The following is a 6835-nucleotide window of genomic DNA, read 5'->3' on the forward strand; positions in this document are numbered from 1 at the left end:
TAAAACAGTTGCCCTGAATATGAACCAAAGCCTCAAACCCTGCTGGCTGCCAACTTTATGGTCCATTTGGATTGAGAAGGAGGGAGGGGGAATAGAATAGAGTAGAGTAGATTTAGCCCAAAATTAGCCTATTTTTAGCTAACTCTACTCTACTCCCCTCCACTCTCCCTCCTTCTCCCCTCCATCTAAATAGGCCCTTAGTTTTCTCCATTGTGTGATGATGAGACCTTTGCATTCACACTACTGACTGTCAATGCTGATCTAAGGTCCATATTTAAGCAACGGAGGACCAAGATGCCAACTATCCTGCCAAAGATAACTACCATTCCCATCTTCATAATGATATATGAGAAATTGTCCACCTAAATTGCGGCCTAAAAAAGTGTATAACTTCCATAGAGTCAGTCCCAAGTAAGAGTCCAGATCCCCTTAAAATTCATTTTCACTAATGCTCCCCAGCAAGCACAAAGAGACTTATGCTTTTTGAGTACCCAACTTGGTAAGCCCAAAAAAGGAATTTATGGGCACGTGTTGGGTATTATATTTCATAACGACTAACGGAATTTGTTGACGTGGATGCCAGCTCATCAAGAAGTAATAATGGAGGAACTTGGAATCGCAGATGAAACCATATGAAGACGTCACTGAAGTCTATGTCTGCCAATGAGAGTCGTTATGCTGTCCATGAGAATTGCAAGAAAAGAAAGATATTTTCCTCAAATAAATCTATATTCATGCTTAAAAGACTATTGTTTCTTCTTTGGTATACATAGTAAGCCAAGTTTAAGTAAAAAATAAAGGAAGACACCATGATTAGTACAACTTTATTAGTACTCAGAGCACTTCTGCGGCTTTCCCAAGTAATGTAGGCACTCTCAATGGCGTCTGTGAAAGTTGACTGTTGTTTTTCAGGTCACCTGGTACATCAAAAGTCAACAGAAAGATGGTCAATGCTAGCTCCAAGGATAGATTCAAGAGGGAACTGGATGGCATTCAAGTCGAGTTGCAAGCAACAGATGCTAGTGAAATGAGCCTTGACTTTGTAAAAGGGCAAGAACCATAAAAAAGAAACAACTACATTCTGTGAGCATAGCTTTTCTATCCCTTACACTATTTATTCTTTAGTCCTGATGAGTACTTTTTAGGTTGTCCTAGAGAAGGAGCTCATTTCCAGGAATACATAAGTAAATCTAGTTGTTTCCAGACATGCTTAATAGTTACCACTATGTATGTAAATCTAGTTCTGTATAGATCATAGGCAGAAATCATAATCCCTAGCAATGTATTCACGTACAGTTTAGAACAAATTCAGGAGGTTATGAGACCTATTACAATTCCAAACTAATTTTTGTAGCCTCTTGAAAAGCATGAACCATTGATACTTTCTAAAGCATGCACAAGGATGACATGCGCCAATCATCAATAGTACTGCCATAGAGTAAGCAAGTAGAGAGTTACATATGCATCATAATACAAAACTGTATGATACTAATGAGTGAGAATTGACTCGTTATAGTGCTTACTCTGTTTCCTTCTAGGGCATTGTGTTTTCAAATCATTTTAAAATTAACTCTGCGTTTCAAAACGAAAAAATATTTTATATGGAAACAGTCAACAAAACTAGACTAATTGAAAATGTTGGCTCCATTTTAGTATCAACATATTTCTGAAATAAAATCCCACTGGGTAGAAGGTTAGATATGAATTAAATCACATTTGCAGTGCAATGCCTGCAACATCAACAAGACCAACAAATGTTGAGGACATAATATTTGAAGTATATCTCATAGAAGACGATGCATTTCACTTCAATAACAATGTAAAAAAGAACATAGATGATGTGTCTCACTTAAATACCATCTCACTCAAAATTTCAAGGAACCAATTCACTTTTAACATTGATCTTTCATGTCATTGATAAACCTGAAATCATGATGCCTTGAAGTCCTTTTGAAGAAGATTACTCCACAAATTCCCCAAGAACCAACAGAACATCCGACTCTCATACCTATACATAAGCAGGAATTTTCGGATTCATCATCATTTTTGTCATTGCTTTTGAGCACTTACAGGAAAGAGGACCTTCATTAAGGTCATGATTGGCAATGTAGCTAAATGCATCAAAACTCTTAGGCTGGGTGTGTGATGGAATTGTTCTAAAAAATTTTGTTATAAACATGATTATTTTGTCCAGTTATGCACAATTTTGTTGTTTTTCATTGCGAGTTTACAAAGTGATCACTAGGAAATTCTAAAGAGAGCTAGCAATATAGCCGAATCCTAGATGAACATTTGGCATAGATCAAATTTTGTATTTAATGTAACAGAAACAAAGTCTAGGCGTCATTTCAAGGTATAGTATAGTACTTTTATTGAATCCATTGCTTGTATAAACTAAAATATGGTTTTACAATATCAATCTACATGGAGTAAATGAAACTACAAATTGGAAGAAACACCATATTCATATATGCTAATAGAGTGTATTAACTAACACAAAGATGTCAAACATCAATGGTGATTAACATGATCGCATGACATTTAAATATGAAGAATCTTACATCATTTACTTACAATGAAATAACACCCTTAAGCTTGAACTCCATGAGATCTAGGAATTGAAAGTACATAATTCTCCATTGCTTGTTCAATAATAAAGGACCACATACACTCCATAACCTAACCACAAAGCCAAGTGCCTTGCTCACATAGAACCAATCAACTCCGAGTCCACCAATTTCTTTACTCCTTATGTTTTCATTGTTGGGATTTACAACATTTTTAGTACAATTATGAGTAAATGGTGGTCCACACAGTTTGTTTCCAATAAAACTGGATGGATCGAGGCTTTGTAGCTGAGTGCTTAAAAGGATTTTTCCAGTCAAATTGTTGTTTGACAAATTCAAATGATTTAAAAATGTCAAACTTGATACACTTGAGAGAATTTAACTTGAAAGTTGGTTCAAAGAGAAATAAATAGATTCCAATGATCCCATATCACCTATATTCTCAGGAATACTTCCAATCAAGAGATTGTACAACAAATTCAAAGATTGTAATCCTTGGAGACTAGTAACTTCTATGGGGATCTTTCCTGATAAACTGTTCTTGGAAAAGTCTATACTTTTTACCAATTGGAGAATAGTGCTATACCAAAAAAAATTTCCCTTTATCACAAGCAATGCACTTTCAAGTGGGAGAGTTTCACCATAATAAAGTTATAAAACAATAAGAATTCAAGTGGTCATTTGAATGGTGCTAAAATTTTTAACACATCTAGTTATGCTTCCAAATAGCTTATTATGTGAAAGGTCCAATATTTGGAGTGAAGTTAGAGCACATAGTTCTTTTGGTATGTGGCCATGGAAATAGTTTGAGCAAAGGCTAAGAATCATCAAGCTTGTACATCTATGCCCAATCCATGAAGGTATGTTTCTAGCAAACATATTTTCAACATCAATAATAACCAACTCTTTACAATTTTTCAAAGATGATGGTAATTTTCTAGAGAATTTGTTGTTGTATAGATGCAAAGAACTAAGATAAGTCAAAGATCACATGGATGATGGTACTGCCACTGAAATTGTCGTTCCCCAAATTCAAGACCTCCAAGTAGTTCCAATTCATCAAACAATTAGGTATTATTCCTGATAAAAGATTTTTTTTCAAAATTGAGATATCTTATGTGTTTTTGCTCATTCATTTTAAAACCAAAAAAAAAAGTGAGAAATGGATTTAGAGAATGAAGTTTTAGAAAGATCTAGCACATACACATTAAAGGATATACAAGGTAAAGGACCTTTGAAAATGGTTTGAACTTAAATCAATCACTGAAGCAAACAAAATCACGGGAATTTCCCCATGGATTAGATTGGGGGAGAGATTTAAATTTTAAAACAGAGAAGACAAGTTCAAAAATGAAAGAGAAACCACATCTGAAATCCTTGTATCAGAAATGTCTAACAACTGAAGATGCCTTTGTGAACAAAGCCATGGGGAAAAATTTTGCCCTAAATTCCATGTTCACGAGGATAAAGACTCAAGCTAAAAAGGAGGAATCCAATTTTGACTTGCTTTCAAAGTCAGTTGGTTTCTAAATGCACAAAATATCCTCAAACTGGTTAAATTGGAAAAATGAACTTCAGACACAACAGCTTTCAACATATTAGAATCAATATATAAATTCTCAAGTTTGGAAAGTTGTCCAAAATTTTGAGGGAGAGTTCCATTGAATTGATTATAGCAAAGATCCAAGTATGTCAAAGATTGAAGATTTTTCAAAGACACTGTAAGTAGACCTGAAATTGAATTATTCCAAAAATCAAGTTTGACTAGATTTTTCAATTGTCAGAAATTTTGAGGGAGAGTTCTGTTGAATTGACTGTTTGAAAAATACAAGTATGTCAAAGATGAAAGATTTCCAAAAGACACTAGAATCGGACCTGAAATTGAATTATAGTGAAAAGAAAGTGTGACTAGATTTTTAAATACCCCGAGTTCATTCGTCAAATGGCCATGAAGTTGAGAATTGCTTAAGTCTAAGATCTCCAGTCTATCTGAAAGACACACTAATAAATTTTCTAAGATTTCAAATATCTCTTGACTCCATTTGTTGTATGACAATAAGATTTTCCTTAAGTTACAGAGATTACCCAACGATCTTGGCAACTTTCCTCCAAGTTGATTTCTTGACAAGTCAATACTAATGGCATATGTTAAGTTTCCAATGGCACTAGAGATTGTACCTTGCAAATTATTGCCACCAAGGTTGAGAAACTCAAGACGACTAAAACTATACAACCAATTGTGAATTGAAGAGTTCAAATGGTTTTCAAATAGATCGAGGTGACTAAGAGAAGTCATGTTTTGGAGATAAAAAAGGATTGGACCTTGAATGTAATTGGAAGATAGATCAAGAGAAACAAGATTAAGAAGACTAAAGATCCATGATGGGATGAAAGTGTTTTCAAAATAGTTCCAAGAAATATCGAGGGTGAGGAGAGATGAAAAGTTAACACTAGGTGTCGGTGGAATGGAACAAAGTTGGCAATGTGACAACCACAAGTCAAACAAGGAAGGGGTGTGTTTGTGAGTTGTAGCCAATCAGAGGCTTTGCTAAGATTTACATAACTCACGTCGAGATGTTGTAGCAAAGGAAGACCAAAAAGCCATTGAAGGTTATTCACATATAAATAACAGCCTTCAAGATTGAGAAAGTGCAAATTGGAGAGATTTCCAAGTTAATGAGGAATGAGTCCCACAAATCTTACATTAGAGAGAATAAGAGATGTTAAACTGTTCATTAAACCAAAAAAAGAGGGAATAGGAGTAGCAGAGAAATTATTGAAGCTGAGGTCAAAGTAATTCAAATGCTTCAAATCAAGCAGAGAAGGATTTAGCTTACCACCAAACATTGACTGCAAATAAGCTATATATTGAGCATCAAATTGGTCATCAGTCATAAAATCATCCCAAATAGGAGGGAAGCTTCTAAGATGAAGTTGATGGACGTGAGTAGTGAGAGTGTCCGGTGTAGAAAATGAAGAAATTACGAAGAGGAATAATTAGAAAAGCGAGGAAAAGGAATGCAACGGCGCCTAAGGAACCCTCCATTATCAGATTATTATGTATAGAAAGTAAGGGTTAATTGTGAGTTGTGAAAACGATACTAATTGGATGGTAATTTATAGGAGCACCTTCGTTTGATTTTGTTTTGTATTACACTTCAAATTCTACACTCTGTCTGCATTCGATGGTCTATGCTACAAGCATTGACTGAAGTCTTAAAAGTAGGACCCCCCCCCCCTCTATTTTTTGGGGCCTTTATCTTGGTTTGGCCACATATCTTCTTTTTTTTTTTTTTTTTTTTGGCTGCCACATATCAATTTGCTTACTTGCCAAATGTGCATCGAATTTTAGACAAAAAATTTCATTGGTCAATTTCCAGTGTCTTTGTAGTGTCTCCTAGAAAAAAAACACTTTCTCATTCAAGGGCCAAGGCCATAGACTTTAATTAATAGATTGACAATATTGTTTTAATTTAAAATGAATTGGGGAATTCCAAATATAAATAAAGTATACATTATGATGAAATCATGGCAAAGTGTTTAGCTCTAGAGTGAGGAAATGTTAAGGAAATCAATAGAAGCACAAAAGATTGTCGGTAGCCGAAGTCTTTATACTTTTTTTCATGTCAAGATGATGATCTTGAATAATTATAACTTATAATTATTCAAGTTCATCATCTTACACAAGTAGCATAAGAGAATAAAACAATTTATGTTCCAAAGATAGAAACTCAGAGTGTAGCAAGCTTACGCGATTGCGTTGGCTGAAGTGCTAAACCAAGCCCAGAGAAAGAGACTCAGAGTCAAAAGCGTACCTTTTTTGTCTTTTCTTGATAGCTGCGATATCACCCTTGTGCAGTTGTTATAGTGCTCTGCAATAGCCAATAAGTAAACAAACTGTACGGTATTATAGTTCACCATTCCTCTTCTAGCATACATGCAAACTTGGTATCATGAGATGTCACAGGTACCTTCATACGTAAATAACTTTCACAAAATTACTAACAAAGTTTCACAATTACATATATACCTAGTTTAAATAATAATAAAATAGGTCACACAATCAAGGTTAGTGCAAAATTACTTAAAATTTAAAGTAATTATTTGTAATCCCTTATAAATTTAAACTGTTTTTTTTTTTTTTTACTTTTTCAATTTTATGGGAGTGATCCATTTTAGTCTTCCATGTTTGGTAATTCTTGTGATGCCTTTGTTTTGTGGGGAGAGAGAAGCAAAGAGACTTCATTTGAAAAAAAAAATTAAAAAAA

The 6835-nt window shown here is 34.4% G+C and overlaps 1 pseudogene; it reads right to left on the reverse strand.

The window, feature by feature from the left end:
- Window positions 1-2570: 2570 nt before the first annotated feature.
- On the reverse strand, window positions 2571-5540 carry LOC142620600 (receptor-like protein EIX2; annotated as a pseudogene).
- Between the last annotated feature and the right edge of the window lie 1295 nt (window positions 5541-6835).

The sequence above is a fragment of the Castanea sativa genome, chromosome 12 (genome assembly GCF_040712315.1).
Source record: "Castanea sativa cultivar Marrone di Chiusa Pesio chromosome 12, ASM4071231v1".
Taxonomy (NCBI): domain Eukaryota; kingdom Viridiplantae; phylum Streptophyta; class Magnoliopsida; order Fagales; family Fagaceae; genus Castanea; species Castanea sativa.